The sequence below is a fragment of the Spermophilus citellus genome (genome assembly GCF_964194105.1).
Source record: "Spermophilus citellus genome assembly, chromosome: 5".
Classification (NCBI taxonomy): Eukaryota; Metazoa; Chordata; class Mammalia; order Rodentia; family Sciuridae; genus Spermophilus; species Spermophilus citellus.
The window spans coordinates 48,509,593-48,534,875 of record NC_138186.1 but is presented as its reverse complement, the minus strand read 5'-3'; the positions used below and the strand labels follow the sequence as shown (position 1 = coordinate 48,534,875).

Below are 25,283 nucleotides of genomic sequence, written 5' to 3'. Positions count from 1 at the left end.
GGGGACCATTCTCAACCTCAAGGTTTCTCTACAAACATTCAAGTCCAGTATTGGGGTATCCCCTTTGTTTTATTTTTTTAGATAGGGTAGCACTAAGTGCCCAACCTGGTCTCAAATGTATGGGCTAAAGTGATCCTCTAGCCTTAGCCTCCCCAGTAGATGGGACTACATGAATGTGCTGCCACACCTGTCTGATACATATATATATATATATATATATATATATATATATATATATATATATATATATCCTCATAGTTAAATTCAATATTCCCTAAACCAGTTACAAAACAGTTAACTTTTATCTTCTGGTAGCTGAACACAAGACATTAACAGAACTCTCACACATCTGAAGTCTTAAAAAAGAACAGGAGGAAAAGCCCACTGAGCCTCCTAAGCATCATCTCAGGGGATTTTGCCACAAGGAGTCTGTAGCCAAAGGAACAGCCACAGTAAAGGATCATAGACAGCAAGGGACACTATGAAGATAAAACCTTGGAATGTCAGGGAAGTAATGGAGATTCAGCCTCTGGGGGAACACCATCAACACCACAGCCCAAGCTGAACCTCTCTGTCGGGGTGCTCAGGACCTCCTCCAAAAAAGGTGGATTGTGAAGGGGTATAGGGAGCCCCTCAGACTCACTTGCCATAGAGGAGATTGTCATGGACACATCTCCAGACAGAAATATGAAGAATGGAAAGAGAGTTCCAGAGAAGGAAGTTGGAGGGAAAGAGAAAATGTGAGAACCATCAATCACGTTATAGAAGGAGACACCCCCTTCACTGTAGTCCAGGAAAACCCCCACTCTGCAAAGATCTTGCCTAGGAGATTACAAAAACATAGGACCAGTCCAGGCAAAATATCTATTGTTAAACTTCCCCGTGACCCAAACCCTCTATCTGGTACTTCCTTGTGCCAGACTGTTCTGCTCACATCTTTCCTACAGACTCCCAGAGTCCACTTGCTTAACAATTCATTCTCTATCTCCACTTCCCAGTACCATCTTCCTGATGTGATGCCCTCAAGATGTAACACACTGCATTTTTCATCACGGTACACACAGGGGTCCTTCCAGGTCAGACACGTCTTTTCATGACAAACAGAAAGCCTGTGGTGAGCACAGTCTGGATCCAGAGTGACAGGCCCTGTTGAGAGAGTTCTCAAACATGCAAGGTCCTCACATGCCCAATGACAAAGCACACAGCCACCCACCACCTCAGAGCCACATTGCTACCTGGGCTGAGGAGGGCATAAGCTTCCTGAGATATGAGTTTTATAACTCAAGCCCACATCCTCAACCAGGAGAAGGAGTCAGAGGCTTATTTGGGGTTTAGACTTGTGAAAGGTCCCTTGAGAACCAGTACCAGTGTCGTGACCATCACTCCTGCCACAGCAACACCTTTGGTGATGCCGGCATCTGAATCACCACAGAGAACTTAAGGAGAAGCCAGAAGCCATGAGGGCAACAGGAGGAACATCTAGAAGCACACAGTCACTCACAGGCTTGGAATTGTTCCTTCCGCCAATCTACAAGAGAACACAGATCTCATATCAGGGTTTTGCAGAGTCTCTACACATCAGGGTCAGCATGCAGTCTTCTGAAACAGCAATGTGGGAGGAAGAAGGGAAAATCTGTGTGAAAACATGCAGCTGATGTATTTATTTCTTACACACAAACATACACATACACATACACACACGCACACACACACATGCACTCATGCACACACACACAAATCACACATCCTGCTGCAGCCTTCCATGAAGACTAAGCCAAAAAGCTTAATACCCCAGGATCAAAATGCTGGATGTCAATCTCAAAGGTCACTGTTCAGATTTACCTACCAAATAATATGTTCTCAAGACACAGACACACAACCATTCTAACAACTAGGTTATCTTGTGATACAATTGAGGTTATCAAAATTTCTAAGATCTCCATTTACGTATAAAGAACTGACTGTGCTGAACTTGTAAGGTTAGTTCTAAGCCATGAGTAGAGAATTACACCTAGCTTAGCTGAATTTGGAGGATGACAATAAATCATGAGTACAGGGAACTCAGAGAAATCTTACCCATTTAGGTGGCAATGGAGAGGGTTTTTTAAGGTGGAAGAGAAAGAAGTTCAAAGCAGGAAACAAACATATCCAGTGAGAGGTCAACACTAGTGACTTTTCTTTCGCTTCTCAAAGACCAATAGGAGAAAAACATCCTTACAGATCTGGGGGAACCCAAAAATATTGGACCTCATCATTTGCCTACAATAACAATTGCCTGAAGAGTTTTAAAGCTTCCAGCTATGATAGAATCCATATTCTAAACTCCAGAGTGTGTGAATATGTTAAATACATGACTAGGCAACTTTACCAATGTGATTAAGATTCAGGTTCTTGAGTAAGGGGAGATTATTCTGGATTCTCTGGATCAATCCAAATGAATCATATGAACCCTTGTAAAACAGACCTTTCTTGGCTGTGTTGGAGAATCAGATAGAATCACAGAAACAAGGTCATAAACATGCTGTGCTGCTGGCTTTGAAGATGGAAGAACGGGACCGAAAATGAGAGAATACACATGGCCTCTAGAAACCGCACAAGACAACAGCCTCCAGAAAGAAACACAGTCTTGTCCACACCTTCTTGGATTTCTGACTTACACACATGTAAGATAATATATTTGTGTTGGTTTAAGTCACTAAATTTGTAGTAATTTGGCAGCAAATAGAAAACTAATATGCCTACATAGGTGATATACCCAACATGGAACAAAGTACTGGCAGAGAAATGTGCTTTCACAAAACATGAAACTCTCTGTTTCCTGCACACAGGAAGCTGAGGACCCAGAAAATATAACATGTTCTGCTAGATAATGAAGAGACATATAGGTGTCCAGTGGGTCAGTGAACCAGAAAAGGTCTGAAGGTCATAGGAAAAAGCCTAATGGCAACCAGGAATAAGTGACACAGACCTTGGACTTTACTTCAGGGTCAGGAGAAAGGAGACCAAGCAATGAAATGAGACCTGCCTTTTCTCAGGAGACACCAAACCAATGGTTTTATGAACCAGTTCACACTAGCCTCCTGATGATGAGGACCTGAAATAACTAAGAGAAAACACATGGTCCCTCTTTCCCCACTGTCCCAAGGCCATATAAGTCTCTTCCAATTTCCATACTCCCTTTTGGGAAGAACATAGGAAGGTCATTGACCAAAGCAAATTCTACATATGTCATACACTTCAAAATGTCTTCATTTGAAAAGCTTTTGCCTCCAACAGGGCAGAGATCCCAAAGCCTCAGGAACAATATTAGAATGATGAAAATAATAAATGAACAAGATCTTTTCTTTCTTAAAGATTTGTGTTTAAATTTGTGCCCTCCATGTCCACTAACACAGGTTCAATCACATACATTGGTATTTCCATCTTTGTTGAGTTGCTTGATAGAAACTAGATAATACTAAATGGCTGAGCAGACCCAAATGATTTTTGGAGAAGAGTAAGTTTTGCTCATTTTTCACCAACACATTAGTAGGAATCCAATTATAATTTTATATATAATAACTGAGATTATCAAAGGAGAAGCAAAGGGAAGTCAAGGAAGCAGACAGGGGAGAAAAAGAGAAGGAGTGAAAGAAAAAAAAACTTTGAGACTTCCCAGTGTATCAAGTACTATGCTGTGTGCCTTATAATGCACTCTTCACATAATTCCCACAGAAAATTTTAATTTGTAACTCACTGTTACAATTTCATGAACAAGATGAGATCAGACATTTGTCCACCTCACACTATGGACCTGTCAATATGAAAGTGTGGATTCTAGTATAGTAATGGTGTTTATCCTTATAAAATAAAAGAGTATGCAAGTTATACATGAAAACATATAGACACTAATTCAGCAGGTAATGGGGAGATGGTTTTAAAAAAAGACTATTTGATTCTTCTTTTTAAATAAACATGTCCCCAGAAAAATCATTAAGATTCTCAGAGTGTTCCTCATATATCTGGTCCCAAAGCCTCCTTGATGCCATGGCTCATCCTTCTCTATCTCTCACAGTCTATATCCCTGATGTAAAAAAGATACAACCAAAGAAGAAAGGGCATATTAGACAAATTCAGATGGCACAGGTCCTAAACTCACCTCCAGAGCTGAAGAGTCTTCTGGACAATCTTTCATTACATTGGAAACTGCCTTAGCATATGCCTGTCATAACTGCTCTGGAAGGTTGAAGTGGTCTCATTATTGCAGGAAAACTCAATGAGATAATCACTTGGAAAGAGCTTAATGGAATTCACATACACACACACATGCTCACACACACACACACACACACACACACACACACACACAAACACACACAATGTATTCACTGAAATCTCTCAAAGATATGACAAGGAGTTGGTTATATTTCATGCACACAATTAACCTGCAAATCCTCTTCACACTCAATTCAAACCACCTAGGATGTGATTTTCCTTCTCTCACTGCTTCAGCACACCTAAAATTTCTACATGAATCTTGAGCACTCTACTTTCCTTCTCACCTCCTCACTCTTCCCACATCATCTTTTCTTCTCTCATTTGTTCCATATCCTTTCTCAGGTAAACAATTTTAACATCTCCAGATTCTTCCTTTTATGACTTTCATAAATCTATATATATATATATATATATATATATATATATATATATATATATATAGTATAATAAATATAAATACATTATATATTTATATATCATATATTATATATTATATTGTATATAATATATAACAAATATATAATAAAATAAAGGTGTGTATATATATATATATATATATATATATATATATATATATCCAAGAACAAGCCCAATAAGCAAAGCAAAATTCTATTAAAAGCAGAGAAATTTTTGTGAACATTATTAATTTCATTTTGTTCCTATAACAGAAACACAAACACAGAACATTGCATATACTTTCAAGTGGTTCCAGACCCCCTAAGCATCCTGGACCCCAAACTCAGAACACCAAAAACTAATTTCTCAACAATTAAGGTGCTCAGAAGAAACCCAGCTATGACAGCAAGTCAAAGCATGAGGTGGCTGAGAGGAGACCAATATCCAAACGAACAGGAAGAAAGAAGAAAATCAAACCTGGACCTAAACAGTATGAATCTGGGATAAAGTGAATACGGAACCAAGGCCCCACATTAGAAAGATGTAAGTCCTAAGCTGTCAAATATGATTTCTGAAATTTTATGGAGACCAGCAATTCCTATCCACAGTTCCAACCCTGCTCCATCCAGGCTCTCCTCACAACTGAACTCTCCAGTGTCACTGCACCAACAACAAATACCAGTTGAACTTGATGTTTTCAAGATCTGCAACTAATACTAGCCTGCAGTAGATGGTGGGCCTAGAATATGTTCATTCCTCAGCTCCAGAACATGAAAAACTAAAATCAAAATTAAAAAAGACATTTTGGAAATTCCCAAAAATGAAGAATTATTTATGACTGAGGATTTGGCTCAGAAGTAGAGTGCTCACCTAGCATGTGAGAGGCACTGGGTTTGAACCTCAGCACCACATAAAAATAATATTAAGATATTGTATCCACCTAAAAGTAAAAAAACAAAAAAAAAATAAATGAAGCATGATTAAAATACAGAAATGTGAGGTGAGTTCTGTGGTCCAAACCCAAGGAGAAGTCCCTGTGATCTTCCAGCACAAGTTATAATCATTTTTCTCTCCTTTTAGGAGAATTTTGCTTTCCTATTTTTCTTGGCTTTTGGTTAGTTTGGAGATGGGGCAGATTGATGTGTGATGATTATGAAAGAAAAAACCAAGAGAAGTTAAAGGTGTTAACTGGGAGGGGTGGGAAACAAATTAGAGAAGAGAGAGCAGGAAAACCCATCCCATCCTGGGAGGAGGAAAGAGGTGGAGCCAGGAGGAGGGAAGGCCAAGGAAACATCAGAGTCACTTACCTGCATACAGGGGGGCCTTCCTCCAGGCTGAAAGGGAACACACAGTGGTGAGACCACAGCTAAAACAAGCCTGCTCAGCATGAATTTACCTGTCTTGGCCTCCCCTCCATTCTAAAGATGAGCCTACCCACAGGTGGAGGGAGCCAGAAAGGAGATGGCCTCTTGCAGTATGCAGGGACTGCAGGGTATTGTGGGAAATTCCCTGGACTACAGATCAAGGCCAACTTCTTCCACTGTCCCACTGCTTTCTCTCTGTCAGAAAATCGTCTGTCTCAAAACTCATAAAAGTCCATATTCTATCTGTCTTTATTCAGTTTTGCCACTAAGGATAAGTTATACTATGTGTGTAAATATTTGAGAGGATAAAATATAAATTACTCAACAATTGTCAGAGTTATTATTATATCCAGGCCTTCTCTGGCAAAGATATATTTGGGAAAGGGGTGAGAATGTAGCCCGTGGTAGAGGGCTTGCCTAGCATACAGGAGGTGCCAGATTCACAGCTCACCACCACAAAATAAAAAAATAAAAAAACATTTGGGAAATTACCAAAAATGAAGAATGGTTTAAAGACAGGAATGTAAGGTGAGTTCTTTGGTAAAAATACCCAACTTTGGGGGCTGGGATTGTGGCTCAGTGGTTCAGCATTCACCTCACACATGCGGGGCCCTGAGTTTGATCCTCAGTAACACATAAAAATAAATAAATAAAATAAAAGTATTATGTCCAATTACAACTAAAAAATAAAAATAAATTTTAAAAACCCAAATTTTCACAGGTGAAATTTTTCTAGAGAATAAGAACCACTATTTCAAGAAGTACTTGGTTCACTCCACCACATGCTCACTTGTAGTGAGCAGCCTACTTGGATTAGCACCTTTGGGAGCTGAAGAAAACATAATATCTCAATGGGAAAAGAATACAAGTTCACATTCCTAAACTTAATTACTCCATTTACTTATACAGATCATTTAACGAACTTTTAGTATTTGCCTTTAAGCTTCTTAGTACAAACCAACAGCTAGATGCACTGAAAGCTAAAAATTCATATTCTCACATGAGACCAAACAGGTGATGGTAATGTGGTTCCCATCAGTGGAATATGCTGGCTGCAAAATTAAACCTAAGAAAAATAAAATGATGAAAAAAACCACAGGACACAGAAAATATTATTAGAAAGCAGGGGTGGGACAGGGTCGTCCATCATACACATCGAGCTTCTTTACTAAAACTGCAAAATGGAGCCCACGCTTGCTTTTTTAATATCAGGGAACATCAAAGGCCTTCCATAGAATGTCCTTCACCAAAAGAAGTCATAGGTGGGCTGTCCAGTTCCCAACGGGTTACACCCACCTCCATAGCTACTATGAGGTTATCTAGTAGGTTGTGGATAAAGGTTATGTGTCTTGGGAAATCTATTGCATGGGAGAGTGACAGTTTCCAAGGTTATTCCTAAAACCTTCCTGACTGCCCAAACAAAAGAAGACCCTCAAATAATTCATGAATGGCTTCCCGCACAATATAACGTGGGCAAGCCAAGGTTGAAATGAGATGCAGAATACATGACAGACAAGGGGTCACCATCACACCCAAGTTTCCAAGCTCTAAGTAGGAAATAGCAGCCAAAATCTAGGAAAGCTCAGGGAGCAGGGTTCTGGCTTCCACTAGCTTCCAATTAGCTTCCCATGGATGGGGACCCACATGTCTGCCAAGATAGAAAGAAGGAGAAGGGACACCAGGTAGGATAAGGAAACAAGAGACACCTGGAGAGTCACGTACCAGACAGATAAGCAGCTTTTCTCTGATCTGAAAAACAACACAAGAAATAGGGGAGCTAGGAACTAAAATGGCTGCTAACAAAGAAACACAAAATTCAGGCAGGAAAGCAGAACTTGCTGAGATCTGCCTGGAGTTCATCTGAAAGAAAATGAAAAACAGCATGAATGCCCAACCCCAAGAAAAGGAAAGACTGTGGGTCTGAAAAACCCCAGAAAAATGTTTCTGTTTATTGAATTTCTAACTTCAAACCCACCCAACCACACTGACTCTAGCTGTCCTCTTTGATCTCCTCAGTCACCTTCTCTAGGCCCAGGACCCTGGATCTCCCTAGAGAGCTGGACCCCAGACCCTGGCCCCTGTCAGCTGTCCCACTCACCACCAGGTCTGCACTTGCCCTGTGGGGTCTTACCAATGGCCTTCAGCGCCTCTTCCTTTGCCTGCTGTTCCTCCTCCTTAAGCTGCCGCAGATGCTCCTTTTCCTGCCTCACCTGCATTCTTCTGGAATGTTCTTTTCGGATTAAATAGCTAGGTCCCAAGAATAGGAGCCCCAGCATGGTCAGGACCACAGCAAATGCTGGCTTCCAGGGAGAAGCCTGAGGGAAGAAGGACTCTGTGGCCCAGGCAGACAGCAGGTCAGGGGCACACCCAGGAGAGCCAGCACACTCAGAGAGGCCAGCCCTCCCCACAGCTCTGCTGGGAGTGGGAAGCAGCACTGACCTGGGATGTAAATAGCCTTGGCCTTCTCCTGGCCCAGGACAGGGCTGAGGACAGAGCAGGTCACATCCCCCACAGAACTGTCTCTCACCACCAGAGTGGCCTCCACACTAAACAGCTCCTCACTGTCTTGGGTGTGGGCCTCAGAAAGTGCTGGGAACTTGTTTCCACTGAGGTCTCTCCACTGCACCTGGGGCTTTGGGAACCATCCTGAGGCTTTGCACACCACACGCACTCCATCCTCTTCTGGCCCTTCTATGTGCACTTAGGGGGCAGAGCCCATCCCTGTGGAGCCCCAGGAGGCCACCTTGGGCCCTGAGACCCCAGAGTTGCCTAGATATTATACAACTTGATTGATTGTATATCCTCCTCTGAGAAGTGTCTGTTCAGGTCCTTGGCCCATTTGTTGATTGGGTTATTTGTTATCTTATTATCTAATTTTTTGAGTTCTTTGTATACTCTGGATATTAGGGCTCTATCTGAAGTGTGAGGAGTAAAGATTTGTTCCCAGGATGTAGGCTCCCTGTTTACCTCTCTTATTGTTTCTCTTGCTGAGAGAAAAATTTTTAGTTTGAGTAAGCCCCATTTGTTGATTCTAGTTGTTAACTCTTGCGCTATGGGTGTCCTATTGAGGAATTTGGAGCCCGACCCCACAGTATGTAGATCATAGCCAACTTTTTCTTCTATCAGCTGCCGTGTCTCTGATTTAATATCGAGCTCCTTGATCCATTTTGAGTTAACTTTTGTGCATGGCGAGAGAAAGGGATTCAGTTTCATTTTGATGCAAATGGATTTCCAGTTTTCCCAGCACCATTTGTTGAAGAGGCTATCCTTCCTCCATTGCATGCTTTTAGCCCCTTTATCAAATATAAGATAGTTGTAGTTTTGTGGATTGGTTACTGTGTCTTCTATTCTGTACCATTGGTCCACCCGCCTGTTTTGGTACCAGTACCATGCTGTTTTTGTTACTATTGCTCTGTAGTATAGTTTGAAGTCTGGTATCGCTATACCGCCTGATTCACACTTCCTGCTTAGAATTGCTTTTGCTATTCTGGGTCTTTTATTTTTCCATATGAATTTCATGATTGCTTTATCTATTTCTACAAGAAATGCTGTTGGGATTTTGATTGGGATAGCATTGAAATTATAGAGAACTTTTGGTAATATCGCCATTTTGATGATGTTAGTTCTGCCTATCCATGAACAGGGTATATTTTTCCATCTTCTGAGGTCTTCTTCTATATCTCTCTTTAGGGTTCTGTAGTTTTCATTGTATAGGTCTTTCACCTCTTTTGTTCGGTTGATTCCCAAGTATTTTATTTTTTGGGGGGATATTGTGAATGGAGTAGTTGTCGTCATTTCCGTATCAGAGGATTTGTCGCTGATATACAGGAATGCATTTGATTTATGCGTGTTGATTTTATATCCTGACACTTTGCTCAATTCATTTATTAGCTCTAATAGTTTCTTTGTAGACCCTTTTGGGTCTGTTAGGTATAGAATCATATCATCTGCAAATAGTGATAATTTAAGTTCTTCTTTTCCTATTTTTATGCCTTTAATTTCTTTTGTCTGTCTAATTGCTCTGGCCAGTATTTCGAGGACTATGTTGAACAGAAGTGGTGAGAGAGGGCATCCCTGTCTTGTACCAGATCTTAGAGGGAACGCCTTCAATTTTTCTCCATTCAGAATGATGCTGGCCTGTGGCTTATCATAGATTGCTTTTACAATGTTGAGGTATGATCCTGTTATCCCTAATTTTTCTAGAGTTTTGAACATAAAGGGAAGCTGTACTTTGTCGAATGCTTTTTCTGCATCTATCGAGATGATCATATGGTTCTTATTTTTAAGTCTATTGATGTGGTGAATAACATTTATTGATTTCCGTATATTGAACCATCCTTGCATCCCAGGGATGAATCCTACTTGATCATGGTGTATAATTTTTTTGATATGATTTTGAATCCGATTCGCCAGAATTTTATTGAGGATTTTTGCATCTAGGTTCATTAGAGATATTGGTCTGTAGTTTTCTTTCTTTGAAGTGTCTCTGTCTGGTTTAGGCATCAGGGTGATGTTGGCCTCGTAGAATGTATTTGGAAGTTCTCCCTCTTTTTCTATTTCCTGAAATAGCTTAAAAAGTATTGGTGTTAGTTCCTCTTTAATTGTTTTGTAAAACTCTGCTGTATACCCGTCCGGTCCTGGGCTTTTCTTAGTTGGTAGTCTTTTGATGGTTTCTTCTATTTCCTCTATTGTTATTGGTCTGTTTAGGTTGTCTATATCTTCCTGACTCAATCTGGGCAGATCATATGACTTAAGAAATTTATCGATGCCTTCACTATCTTCTATTTTATTGGAGTATAAGGATTCAAAATAATTTCTGATTATCTTCTGTATTTCTGAAGTGTCTGTTGTGATATTGCCTTTTTCATCCCATATGCTAGTAATTTGGGTTCTCTCTCTCCTTCTCTTCGTTAGCATGGCTAAGGGTCTGTCGATCTTATTTATTTTTTCAAAGAACCAACTTTTCGTTTTATCAATTTTTTCAATTGTTTCTTTTGTTTCGATTTCATTAATTTCAGCTCTGATTTTAATTATTTCTTGCCTTCTACTTCTTTTGTTGTTGTTTTGCTCTTCTTTTTCTAGGATTTTGAGATGAAATATGAGATCATTTATTTGTTGGTTTTTTCTTTTTTTAAGGAATGCGCTCCAAGCAATGAATTTTCCTCTTAAAACTGCTTTCAATGTGTCCCATAGATTCCGATATGTTGTGTCTGTGATTTCATTTAACTCTAAGAAGTTTTTAATTTCCTCCTTAATGTCTTCTATAACCCATTGATCATTCAGTAACCTATTGTTCATTCTCCAAGTGATGCATGATTTTTCCTTCCTTCTTTTATCGTTGATTTTCAGTTTCATTCCATTATGATCAGATAAGATGCATGGTATTATTTCTACTCCTTTATATTGTCTAAGAGTTGCCCTGTGACATAATATATGATCTATTTTTGTGAAGGATCCATGTGCTGCTGAGAAAAAAGTGTAATTACTTGATGTTGGGTGGTATATTCTATATATGTCAATTAAGTCTAGGTTGTTAATTGTGTTGTTGAGCTCTATAGGTTCCTTATTCAACTTTTGTTTGGAAGATCTGTCCAGTGGTGAGAGAGGTGTGTTGAAGTCTCCCATGATTATTGTATGGTGGTCTATTAGACTCTTGTACTTGAGAAGAGTTTGCTTGATGAACGTAGCTGCACCATTGTTTGGGGCATATATATTTATGATTGTTATGTCTTGTTGGTGTATGGTTCCCTTCAGCAGTATGCAGTGTCCCTGTTTATCCTTTTTGATTAACTTTGGCTTGAAATCTATTTTGTTTGATATGAGTATGGACACTCCTGCTTGTTTCTGCAGTCCATATGAGTGGAATGATTTTTCCCAGCCTTTCACCTTCAGTCTATGTATATCTTTTCCTATCAAATGCGTCTCCTGTAGGCAACATATTGTTGGATCCTGTTTTGTGATCCATTCAACTAGCCTATGTCTCTTAATTGGTGAGTTTAAGCCATTAACATCTAGGGTTATTATTGAGATATGGTTTGTTCCTCCAGTCATATTTGTTTATTTATGTTACTAAACCTGATTAGTTTTCCTCTTTGATTACTTTCCCCCCTTTACTGTCCTACCTCCCACGGATGGTTTTCAATGTTATTTTCAGTTTCCTCTTCATGTAATGTTTTGCCAAGGATTTTTTGAAGAGATGGTTTTCTAGCTGTGAATTCTTTTAACTTTTGTTTATCGTGAAAGGTTTTAATTTCATCTTCCATCCTGAAGCTTAATTTCGTCGGATACACGATTCTTGGTTGGAACCCATTTTCTTTCAGTGTTTGAAATATGTTATTCCAGGATCTTCTAGCTTTCAGAGTCTGTGTTGAGAGATCAGCTGTTATCCTGATTTGTTTACCCCTAAATGTAATCTGCTTTCTTTCTCTTGTAGCTTTTAAAATTCTCTCCTTATTCTGTATGTTGGGCATCTTCATTATAATGTGTCTAGGTGTGGATCTCTTATGATTCTGCACTTTCGGCGTCCTGTAGGCTTCTAGGATATGGGATTCTGTTTCATTCTTCAAGTCTGGGAAGTTTTCTCGTATTATTTCATTGAATAGATTGTTTATTCCTTTGGTTTGGACCTCTGTGCCTTCCTGTATCCCAATGACTCTTAAGTTTGGTCTTTTAATGTTATCCCATATTTCTTGAATGTTCTGTTCATGGTTTCTTAGCAGTCTTGCTGAGCTGTCTATGTTCTTTTCAAGTTGAAATACTTTGTCTTCATTGTCTGAAGTTCTATCTTCTAAGTGATCTACTCTGCTGGTAGTATTGTCAATTGAGGTTTTAAGTTGGTTTATTGCTTCCTGCATTTCTAGGATTTCTATTTGTTTGTTTTTTATTACTTCTATCTCCCTGTGAAATTGATCTTTTACTTCCTGGATTTGTTTCTGTAGTTCCTTGTCAATGTGATCTTTCATTGTCTGATTTTGCTGTCTCATGTCTTCCTTGAGAGTCCAGATCATCTGAAGCATGTATATCCTGAACTCTTTATCTGATATTCCATCTGTTGCAGCTATTACCTCTTCTAGAGTTGAGTTGACCTGCATTGCTTGTGGTCCTTTCTTTCCTTGTCTTTTCATATTTGTTGCGTTTCTTTCTGCTTGGTGACACTGTTGTGTTTTTGAAATTTTCCCCCTATTTATTTATATTGCTCTTGTATAGTAGGGAGATCTCTCTTGCAGGGCGGGTAGTGGCTGTGCTCCTCCTCTAATTATGGTGATCTATCTACCACGCTGGTTGCTTGTAGGTCTGCCCACCCTGCGGGCACGGGTGGCAGCTCTACTCTGCCCCCACTCCAATTGTGGTGACGTAACTACCACGTCCTCGGGTCGTTGGTCCTGATCCGGATGTGGGCGGTAGCTCTGCTCCACCCCTACTCCAATTGGTGTGACGTGTCTACCATGCTGGTCGGCCTCTAAGCCTGTTCCGCCGGAGGGTCTCAGATCTGCCTACCTTGCGGGCTCGGGCAGCAGTTCTGCTCAGCCCCCACTCCCAGTGGAGGTACCTAACTGCCTCTCCAACGGGTCGCTGGGCCTTTTCCGGACACGGGCGGCGGCTCTGCTCAACCCCCACTCCAACCAGTATGACGTGACTGCCTCGATGCTACTTGTCCACCACACTGGCAGTCTTCTGAGTCTGTCCTGCCCGTGGGGTCGCAAGTCTGCCTACCTTGCAGGATCCGATGGCGGCTCTTCACATCCCCCACTCCAAATGGGGTGACTTGGCTACCGCGCCGTCAGGTCGCTGGTCCTGTTCCAGGCGTGGGCAGCTACTCTCCTCGGCCCCAGCTGCAGTTGGAGTGTCGTGATACCACACCGGCGGGTCACTTAGCCTGTTCTGGGCGCAGGTGGCAGCTCCACTCTGCCCTCCAGGCCCCCGTGGCACCCAGCAGGACCCGGACCGAGAAGCAGTCCCTGTAATATCCCCAGCCCTGGGCCAAAGCAGCTTCAGGGGCCAGAAGCCGGCCTCTCCGATCCCAGCCACACTCTGCTAGGAGCAGGCTCCACAGAGCAACCGCCGCGGGTTCCCCGGCCCCAGGCCAAAGCAACCCCGGGAGTCCAAGCCTGGCCGCACCAAACTCTCCCCGCTCGGTGCACGCTCTGCTGGGAGCAGGGTCAAAGACGCAGTCCCCGCGGGCTCGCCAGCCCCGAGCCAAAACTGTTCCGGGAGTCAGAGCCCCGCTGCCCCTCGGCGCACGTTCCACTTGTAGCTGGCTTCAGCTCGCAGTCCCCGTGGGTTCCCCGGCCCTGGGCTAAAGCAGCCACGGGAGCCAGAACCCAGCCTCTCCGATCCCTGCCACACTCTGCTAGGAGCAGGCTCCACAGAGCGACCCCCGCGGATACCCCAGCCTCAGGCCCAAGCAGCCCCGGGAGCCCGAGCCTGGCCGCTCCAAACTCTCCCAGCTCGGTGTACGCTCCGCTAGGGGCAGGGTCAAAGATGCAGTCCCCATGGACTCCCTAGCCCCGGGCCAAAACTGTTCCGGGGGTCAGAGCCACGCCGCCCCTCAGCGCTCATTCCACTTGTAGCTGGCCTCAGCTCAGAGTCCCCGCAGGATCCCCCGCCCTGGGCCAAAGCAACCCGGGGAGCCAGAATCTTGCCGCTAAAGTCTGGCTCAAGCCTTGCCAGGAGCGAGCCCCGAAGAGTATTCTCCTCAGGTTCACCAGTCCTGAGCCTGAGCGATCTGTCTGCGCGACGCAGGCAAATACCAGCCTGGAATCACCTATTCCGTAGTTGAATGAGCTGAGATCAGTAGAAAACAGGGATGATTGCCTCAGCTCTCCAAGATGGCGGCTGCTGTCCTCCTCCGTGTTCCGACCGGTGTCGGGAGTCGAACTGGACCGCTTCTCTCCTCTGTCTCAAAGCCGGAACTCAGCACTAAGCGCGGCCAGTGCACCGATGGCAGGAGCCTCCAGAATCTGCTTCACTGTAATCCTGCTCTGGTACCTCGTCGCTAACTAGCGCGCGACCCAGGCTCCATCCGCGGGGCGGTCCGCCGACCAAGTACTGCTACCCTCCGTGCGGGGAAATCGCCCGCGACCGAGCCCCCGCAGCCGAATCCCGCGCGCTGGAAATCTGTCCTCTAGATTCTGGAACACCTCAATTTCACTGGAAATTCCCAACAAGGTAGCCTTCAGCCGTTTCACCTCATCTATCTCCCGCACAGTGACGCGGCGCACTGGGATGCTGCACTCCCATCGCCGCCATCTTCTCCTCCCTCGATTAACTTAGTCTTGAAGTCGATTTTATTCGATATGAGGATGGCCACCCCTGCTTGCTTACGAGGACCGTGTGCGTGGTATATTTTTTCCCATCCTTTCACCTTCAGCCTGTGTATGTCTTTTCCAATCAGATGTGTCTCCTGGAGGCAGTATATTGTTGGATTTGTTTTTTTAATCCATGATACCAGCCTATGTCACTTTATTGGAGAGTTTAAGCCATTAACATTTAGAGTTACTATTGATATATGGTTTGTACTTCCAGCCATGTTTGATTATTTATCGTTTTTTAAAAAAAAAATTAGTTTGTTTCTCCATGATTATCTTTCCCCTCGCCCTCTGTCTTTACCGAGGCACTTCCCACTGATGGTTTTGGTTATTGTTTTTCATTTCTTCCTCGTGTAGTGTTTTGCTCAAAATGCTTTGCAATGCTGGTTTTCTGGCTGCAAATTCTTTTAACTTTTGTTTATCATGAAAGATTTTTATTTCGTTGTCATACCTGAAGCTTAATTTTGCTGAATACAGAATTCTTGGTTGGCATCCATTGTCTTTCAGTGTTTGAAATACATTGTTCCATGACCTTCTTGCTTTCAGCGTCTGTAATGAAAAATCCGCTATTAATCTTATTGGTTTACCCCTGAATGTAATCTGCCTCCTTTCTCTTGTAGCTTTTAATATTTTCTCTATGTTCTGTATATTGGATATCTTCATAACAATGTGTCTTGGCATTGGTCTACTGTGATTTTGTGTGCTCGGTGTCCTGTATGCATCTTCAATTTGTATATCTGTTTCCTTTTTTATTTCTGGAAAGTTTTCTGTAATTATTTCATTCAGCAGTTTACTCATTCCCTTGGTTTGAATCTCTGTACCTTCTTCTATCCCGATGACTCGTAAATTTGGTTTTTTTATGTTATCCCATAACTCTTGGATGTTTTTCTCGTGATTTTTTACCACCCTTTCTGAGTTGGCTAGACTCTTTTCAAGATGATATATTTTGTCTTCATTATCTGACGTTCTGGCTTCTACTTGCTCCACTCTGTTAGTGATACTCTCAATTGAGTTTTTAATTTGGTTTATCATTTCCTTCATTTCTAGAATTATTCTTTGATTATTTTTTATAATCTCTATCTCCTGATAAAGATGCTTAACTTCTTCTTTTATCTGTTTATGTAATTCATTCTCAATGTGTTCTTTCGCTGCTTGAATTTGCTGTCTCATATCCTCTTTAAGGTTCCATTCCTTCTGTCTAAGGTGTTCCTTGAGTTCTTTATATGACCATTTTTCTGATGACTCTAGGTCCTCCTGAATATTTAGGCTGTCCTGCATTGTTTGTACTCCTTTTCTTCCTTGCTTTTTGAAGATGCTCATGTTTCTTCTTGTTCTGTTTGACTGCTGAGTTACTGTTTACTCCTATAAATTTATTTGATGCTGTAGCCGCAGGTTTCAATGAAGTTATCTCCTTCGCCGCAGTCTGGTGACGTCAGTTCTCTGCCATGGTGGTATCTCTTGCAAATGGTGACAGTTCGTTTCCCTTTGCCGGGTGACCAATGCAACGGGTGGGTCCTTACTGTCTCTCCCAGGCCCCGTTTCAAAACTGCGGCCACTACCTATGAAGACTCGGTTGGCATTTACCTCCATAGGATCAGAAGGGCTGACCAGTAGTTTCAGCCGGATGGATTAGTGCTGAGTCACAGCTGTTTGTCTGCGGGAAACAGGCGAACGGGAGCTTGAATTCAGCCGATCCGGGCTCAGTGTGTGTTCTGAGAGGCCCAGACTGTTCGCCCCAGATCCACATCAGCTCAGCATTGCCTAGTGATCCTGAGCAAACAGAATTTAGATTGTTTACGACTCCCTATGCCCGCACAGCTGAAGAGGTCAGAGACTTGATCTCTCCGTGCCCGCCACCATGTTGGAATCTTCTTATCTCACCTTATCACATGTTGTACTGAATTATTTATTATAATTATTCTTCCTTTGTCTTTAGGAGGTAAACTCACTGCTGGGGTCTATGCTATACTGATATATCTCTGGTGCACAGAACAAGTCCCCCCATATTTGAGACGTCCAATATACAGTGTTTGTATTGATCAATAAAAAAACTGAATGAGCCATTTTTACCTCTATTTCACCTATTAAATGTGAGGCTAAATTAGGTGATCCCCGATATTCCCACCAAACCCAGTACTCCCAAGGTCTCCAGAATAGATATCAATTAACAAACCTGCCACCTTTAGTTCCAAATCAGACTTTTCAGAGAAGCCTCCATGTCTGAAGAAGCAGGTGTACGTTCCATTGTCAGAAACCTGGACCTTGTGGATGTGCACAGCAGCCTACCCCTGGGTGAGGAACTTGCTCACCAGTGAGGTCCACCCTCTATAATCAGCCATCTGCTCCTCAGTCTGTTCCCGTTGTTTCCAGTAGATGAACACTGCCTGTGAGAGTGTGGTGCAGAACCACCTCAGTTCCATGTTCTCTGCATTGATGCCAGGGACCAGGGCATGGGACAGTATGGCATCCTTGCCCAACACTGCCACAATGGGGCAATGAGGGTTAATAACCTGGAACTGTTCTGTGGACACAACATGGGAGAAAAACCTAGAGAGACACAGACCAAAAAACAGAGAACATATACCATCAGGTGGAAAGGCCAGGAAAGATGGAGCAGGGGCCAGATGAGATAACCCCTGAGGTTTGATAGATTTGGAAGAGATTTCCTGACTATATGATATGGCCCAAAAATGATGCCAAAGACACTCCCTCACTGGCATCTGCTCTTGGTCCCAGGTACTTCCATGAAATAATATCTAATTCAGTGGTTCTCAAGCATTCATGCCCCTGAACCACTAGGATGCCTTATAGAGCACACATCACTAGGCCCAATCCAGACTGTCTCATTCACTAGATCTGGGGTGGGCCAACGAATGTGCATTTACAAGGAGTTCCAAGTTTGGTCTGGAGAGCACACCTTGGGAACACCAGGCCTAAATTGCCCTATCTCAGGACAAACCTGAAAACAGACAAAGAGCACACCTACGGTGAGATCAGACTCTGGTCATTCAGCCACACCCAGGAAATTCCCCTCTTCCAATTCTAAATTTTTGCTTCAGTCTATATTTTTTATCCTCCACTGAGGGAGGAGAGAAATACATATGCACTTTAAAACACAGAGTCAAATGCTACTTAATGCTGTGAAAATTCTGTTCTCTGTCATTCATGAAAACCCCCATCACTGCATGTTCAAGAAGCAAGTTCATATCACTCTCCACCCCCTTGGTGCTCTTGGGCTTCTGAGGCTAACACATGACTCCTCTGCAGGACATGCTGCAACACCTCCAAAGAGCAACTCTCAAGCCTGTGCCTCTCCACTCTGGTCTCAGCCACCATTAAATATCAACTGGAGGATGACTAGGATTCCTGACCTCAGTGATCCTTTTAACATGTGAGTTAATCCATGTTGCTGCTCTGCTCCAAGCCTCCACATGGCTCCTCACTTCTCCCCAGGCCTGAGAAGGTGGACCCTCCTTCTCAAGACCCCTCTGAACTCACCTCCTTCTTCTCTCCCCATGGGCTCTAGTCCAGCAACACTGGCCTCTGAGCTTCCTCACACCTCAGCACACTGCCAGCTCTGCACAGGCTCCTCCTGCAGGAACCCTCCTTCCAAATGGTCCTACAGCTCACTCCTCCTTCTCCAGGGTTATGCTCCCATCTACACACCACCTCACTGGACACTGCTGCCTACCCACACTTGCCTTCCATGCCCCTGTCTGCCCACACCCTGCCCTGTTGCATTTCCCATTATGGTCACCTCTTCCAACACATTTATGCCTCTCTGCCTACTTGAGATTATTATCACTTTTTACAGCCAGAAGGTAAACTTTATGACAAGATTTCTGTCTGATTCTTCCATAGAATAGCACCTAGCAAACAACATTTCATTAATATTTTAGGAATAAAATGAGTGGATGAATGCTTGCAGCACACACACAAGAAAAGGCAAGAAAACAAAAAATGAGGGAAATATATTTTCAAATGTTTTTCTTTTTTAAGAGAAAGAGAAAGAGAGAGAGAGAGAGAGAGAATTTTAATATTTATTTTTTAGTTATCAGCGGACACAACATCTTTGTTTGTATGTGGTGCTGAGGATCGAACCCTGGCCGCATGCATGCCAGGAGAGGACGCTACTGCTTGAGCCACATCCCCAGCCCTCAAATGTTTTTCTATCTTGCTTTTAAAACCACAAACGGAGACAGATGAGGACACTCAGCTGTGGACAGCTGGACAAGGAGATCAGGGAAGTGAGACAGCAGAGCAAGGAGTGACTGCAGTGCCCTTCCACATCTTTAGAACTGGGGAGAGACATGAGGATGAGGGCCAAGACCTGCAGGCAGCAGGCAGGTCCAGCCCAGAGCTCCAGAACCTCAGCATAGAGAGCAGGGCTGGACAGCAGGCCCCTGCTTGAGCAAAGCATTTCTTGTTGGCACATCATACTAACAGGGTGCTGGGCCCCCCACAACCCTGACACTGACAAACAGCTGAGCCCAGGATCCTTCCAGCTCTTCTGGGAAGACTGTGGTATCAGGAAACCATAGAATTACCTGGTAAGAAACTGTTCTTTTTTTCCCACCCCAAACACAGGGCAGCTCTACTTGGCTTTTCCTTTCCCCATACCTGGAGCTCTGTGGTGAAAACCATTCCTATATCTCTCTGTTAATTCACCACTCATGACTCCCCCAGAAAGGATGGCCCAGATTCAAGGCCCCCATCAGGAAGGACATCCACCTCCTACTTTGTTGTTGTTCTTCCCTCTAATTATGCCTATGTTTGGCCTGGGCAGTGTCAGAGAGAGACACATCCTCAAGGAGGCTGTGGTGCCCATCACAGGAGCCCAGAACCCTGTCCTGCCTTGCAGATTTGGAGTTCACCTAAACCTGAATTTCAGCCCAGTCCCTTCCACTGTGGGCTCAGATATGGTGCTTCATTTGGCAGGTGCCAAACACTTCCCCACCAACAGGCTTCTCCTTGCCTTCTGTTTCTTTGAGAAAGATTTCTGCCTGAGAGGTAAGGGACCCTTCCTGGAGACAGAGAATAGAGATAAAAGAGCCCTGGTCAGAGAAAAGACCCCAAATTACCTACTGTTTGGAAAGAGCAGGGAGAAGGCAGTCTGTGGTATAAGAAGGACAAATTCTGGGAGACATCTTCTAGGCTGCCCTCCAGGCTCAGCCACTCTCAAAATGAACTTCTTGGCCTCCGTTTCCTTGTCTGCATGATGGGCATAGTTACAACATCTACATCCCAAGTTTGTAATGAAAATGATGTGAATTTATAGTCACTACATGTGATTAGAACAGGGGCTAGTCCCAGAAAATGTTACAGAAATATCATTAAAACAAATGAATAAAGGAACAACCCTCATTAAGCTTCTCCTGGGTCTTCCTAGAACAAGACTGTCCCACATGCCCACCCCCACTGCCTCTCCCACCACCTCATCCTCAGCTTCTTCCTGCCACTAGCTTCTCCCTGGTTTCCTCCTCTTAGGTCACAGGTGTTTTCAAAGCCAACTTACCTGCTTCTCTGTTCTCCCCCCTATGAAAGGCTGTGACTTCCTGAAGTGTTCAAAACACAGCAGCTGGAGATAGATCAGAGTCACAAGGACCCCAGAAGGCCCCAAAGCTGCCCTCATAATTTGCACCTGCCCCAAGCTGCTCTCAGAGCCCAATCCTCTGCTTCTGAGTCCAATGCTGAGGGCCCAAATTCCTTACTTCCAAGAGGCAGTTGGTCCCCAGGAAATGGGGAAAAAGCAGAGCTGGACATAAGTTACAGTGATCTCTGCAGAGTCTCTGACACTGGGGCCCCCACTAAGCCCTCCTAGTCAGAAGAGCAACCCCTCTCTGCCTCCTTCCAATATCTAAACCGAAAGCTTACAAAAGGATCCTGGGCAGAGTGTGCCCTGTCTTCTGGACATCACTCCGTTTACAAGGAAGAAGGCAGCAGAGCAGAGCATCAAGAAAGGGTGCCCACAAATTTCCTGGAACACTGCAGAAAAACTGCACTTAGAGGTGAAATGCCACCACAACCCCACAATGCCACCATGAATCACTGCCCTAAGGGCAGACTCCCCAAGGCCTAGAATTGTAGGGGAAATCTTACAAAAAGAAGAAAATAAAATTATATTGAATCCCTATCAAGAACTGTGCTACATAAATTTTACTTATGCCATTTCATTATCACAGTCGCAGAGGTAAAGCCATGAGCCCTGCCATCTGGTAACAGCAATCTACATATTCCTAGATGAGGGAGAGGCTAGCTGTGCCAGGAGACTGCCTCCCACCACCACATCTGCATCCCAGCCCAGCCCCCTGCCCCAGGTAACTCAAGTGAACAAGATCCTGAAAGGAACCTTGGACTCTCAGTTGCCTCAATTACATGGCCACAAAGCTTATCTCACCCTGACCTGAGCATTCTCCCTCCCAAGGTTACCCTTTGTTCTCCATTTGGGGAGGAGGGGATGGAAGCAGTGACAAAGTGCAGGTCAGTTCTCCTTAAAGAACACTGGCAGAATCCTTGACCAGCACTGGCAGGGGACACCGAACTTCAGCACTGTCCTCTCCCAGGTCATCAGAATCACCATTCACTAAACCACAAATAATTAAGTAAAACCTTAAATGATCCTAATACTAATGAGGTTAATATTAACTTTCTTTTATGACCAACATGTAATAAATACCTCTTCTTTTTTCCTATATTAAGTGTTTTCTAAATAGTTTCAGATAAATGCCTAAACCACAGAACAATGGTTAATGTAAAATGTATTAAATGCATTAATATTTTTTAAAAGTGATGGTTGATATAAAGTAGTTAATTCCCCAGACCCCCAATTCTGTTCATACTGTGGATTGAACACATTCTGAAATATCCAACCAGAAGTGTCTGAGAGACCCCCTTATGCCTCTCACACTTAGTGGAGCCAGGGCATGGCCCAGCCCCACCCTGAATTCAGCTGCTGAGTCCTCCTGGATGGAGCACCTGCCCTACCACCCTCTGCATGAGCATCCACCCCCTTCCTCATCTGAGATTCCAGGGGAGATAAAGTATCCCTCCCCCTCAAGCCCTGAGATAGAAAAGGGTAAGGGAGTGAGGCCAGAGGGAAAAATACACATGCCTATAGAAAGTTGAGTGAAGTTTATTAGATGAATGAAAAGCAAACAATAACTAAAAATTTAAAAGGAAAGACAGCAGACTGAGAGAAAGATGCCATAAAAAGGAAGGAGCAGGGCTGGGGGTGTGGCTCAGTGGTGAAGCTCTTGCCCAGCACATGGGAGGCACTGGGTTTGATCCTTTGCACCACAGAACAGTAAATAAAATAAAGGTATTGTGTCCATTTACAACTAAAATATTTTTTAAGAAAAGAGAGGATAGAAGGGCCTGACATTTGGTCTGCCTATTAGGAGATGAGACACTAGAATGAACACATTGGCCTAGAGTATCTGAAACATGTTCCCCAGTTACTGCAATGTCAGATCACTTGCAGAGAGCCAGCACAGGCACTGACCATATGTGTGACCCATCATTGACCCAGGAAAAAATTACTGACCCTCCAAATCCCAGGGAGGTCAGGCCCATGTATGGTCAAGGGTGAAACAAGTGAGTCCCAGTGGAGGGATTTCAGAACTAGATCATGGAAAAAGGCCTAGAGGTCTCAAAGGTGGACCTCTGCCCCTCAGAGAAATAGAGGGGGGCCTAGGGCAGGAGAGGCCCTGTCCAGCCCCAAGAAGCACATTCTAATAGTCCCTGGGATGCTAAACACTCTGTTCCTCTCCTGTCACAGAGACTCCTTTCCCCAGGCACAGCCAGGGACTCTGCTCTCTAACAAACACCAAGAAATACTTAGGCACACCATTCACTGAGGGTCATTTTAACTTGGACATGTATACCTCATTCCCACGATGATTTAGTACAATACCATGAGGTGGTTCTCACTGTCCTCATTCTAGAGCTGAGGGATGGAGCCTCTACAATATGTGGAAGCTATCCAAGGTCATAGGGTCACATGGACAAACACTGACAGGAGCAGGTCTGCCCCAAGGCACAGTCTAAATCTAAAAGAGTTGGGGGCACCAGCGCTATGGGTGCTCCAGGGACCTGGAGAGCAAAAGGGAAGGAAAAGAGTTCATCAGAACTTCTATCATAAAAATTTTATCCTTACATCTATTTATTTTTATAAGCTGAATAATATGTGTACATATTTGTTAGCTGCATTTTCAGATACATAACTTTAAAAAGAGGGCATGTGGGGCTGGGGTTGGGGCTCAGTGTTAGAGAATTTGCCTAGCATGTGTGAGGCACCTGGTTCAATTCTCAGCACCACATAAAAGTAAATAAAATAAAAGTTCATTGACAACTAAAAAATATTTTTAAAAAAGGAGGGCATGTCCAGAACCATTTGGAAACTCCCTCCTAGAGAGGAAGGAAACACAAACACCCAACAAGAGGGTGCTCCATGGATACCAGAGCACTCTTGGGCCAATGGAAAGGCCACCCAGGCAGTCTCTCCTGGTTTCCTTGGCCTCTGCTGCCCCCTTGTGGCTAGAATGTGGCCGAGAGAAAGGGCAGTTCCCATAAGGAAGACAGAGAGAGGGTATGGAGGTGCAGATAAGAAATCTTAAAACTGAGGGGAGCTGGGGGTGTTGCTCAGCTGTAGAGAGCTTATCTAGCATGTGCAAGGCACTGGGTTCGATCCTTAGCACCACATAAAAAAGGTGAATAAAATCAAGTTTAAATCAAGTTTCTTTTTTTAAAAAAGGAATCTTAAAAATGTGGAAGACATCAAAGGAAACCAGACATAAAATGCCAGATACTGTAGGATTGCAAATATATAAAGTTAAAGAATAGACAGATGGAAGCTGTGGTGACAGAAGTCATATGAGGAGCTCCATGCCAGACTGAAAACATAGTTAAGACAAGAAGAGACAGCAGGGTGCCTCGTGGGGTGAGGGAAGACTTCATATCTTAATCTGGGGTGCTTCCTCAGGTATACACACATGTAAACTGTGTAACTGGAAACTACAGATCAGTGCATTCATTCACGTCAAAACACTAAAAAAAGAAGAAGAAAAAGCTGAGAACAGTGGAACACACATAGAAACCCAGCAGCTCAGGAGGCTGAAACACGAGGATTACAAATTGGAGACAAGACTCAGCAACTGAGAAAGACTCTTTCTCAAAATAAAAATAGCTGGGAATGTACCTCAGTGAGTAAGCACCCCTGGGTTCCATCCCTACTAGAAATATATATATATATATATATATATATATATATATATATATATATATATGAAATAGATTATGGGAGAGGGGAAGAGAAAAAAAACTGTTCACCTTACGCAAAGTTTTTAGGCAGGTAAAACTTAAGTATGGTCAAAATAACCCTTATAACACACATCAAGCTTACATAAGCTTTTTCAGTTTACAGTTATTCTTCATTATTTGATTGAAGCCCAAGTTTCCTCTAGAATATAAATTTCATGGTGGTGTGCATGTGTTCCCAAAGCCTGGGATTATATGATATGAGCCTGTCATATCATGGCTACTTAATAAATATTTGTTCAGTGACTATAACTGATCACATGGATTGCCCTGATGCTTTGGTGACTCAGCTCATCATGGTGGGAGCATATGCAGGAGCAAAACCTCTCATCTCATGTCTGAGAAGAGAGAGAAACTAAGAGAAAAGTGTCCTAAAATCTCCTTCAAGGGCACATCCCCAATGACCTAAAGACCTCTTGCTAGTCCCCACTTCCTAAAGGCTCTACCACCTCCCATTGGCACCAAGTTGGGAGCCAAACATTTAAATGTGCAGACATTTAAGACCCAACCGTAGAAGCATGGTATTACTCCATTGTTTCCTGGTAGTAAGAACAGAGAGATCCCACCCCTGTCATCCCTCACTAAAAAAGACACAGCACTTAATAGAGCAAGCAAAATCCCCACAATACACTCAACACTGAGT

The 25,283-nt window shown here is 43.3% G+C and overlaps 1 pseudogene across 1 annotated transcript; it reads right to left on the bottom strand.

Moving 5' to 3' along the window:
- Positions 1-503: 503 nt before the first annotated feature.
- LOC308648929 (butyrophilin subfamily 2 member A1-like) lies at positions 504-20,551 on the bottom strand (annotated as a pseudogene). Its single transcript has 9 exons — positions 20,407-20,551; positions 19,558-19,623; positions 17,499-17,872; positions 8,457-8,738; positions 8,119-8,349; positions 7,740-7,766; positions 5,961-5,987; positions 1,502-1,528; positions 504-1,146 (listed from the first exon to the last, which is right to left on the bottom strand). The product of its transcript is annotated as a butyrophilin subfamily 2 member A1-like (transcript).
- Between the last annotated feature and the right edge of the window lie 4,732 nt (positions 20,552-25,283).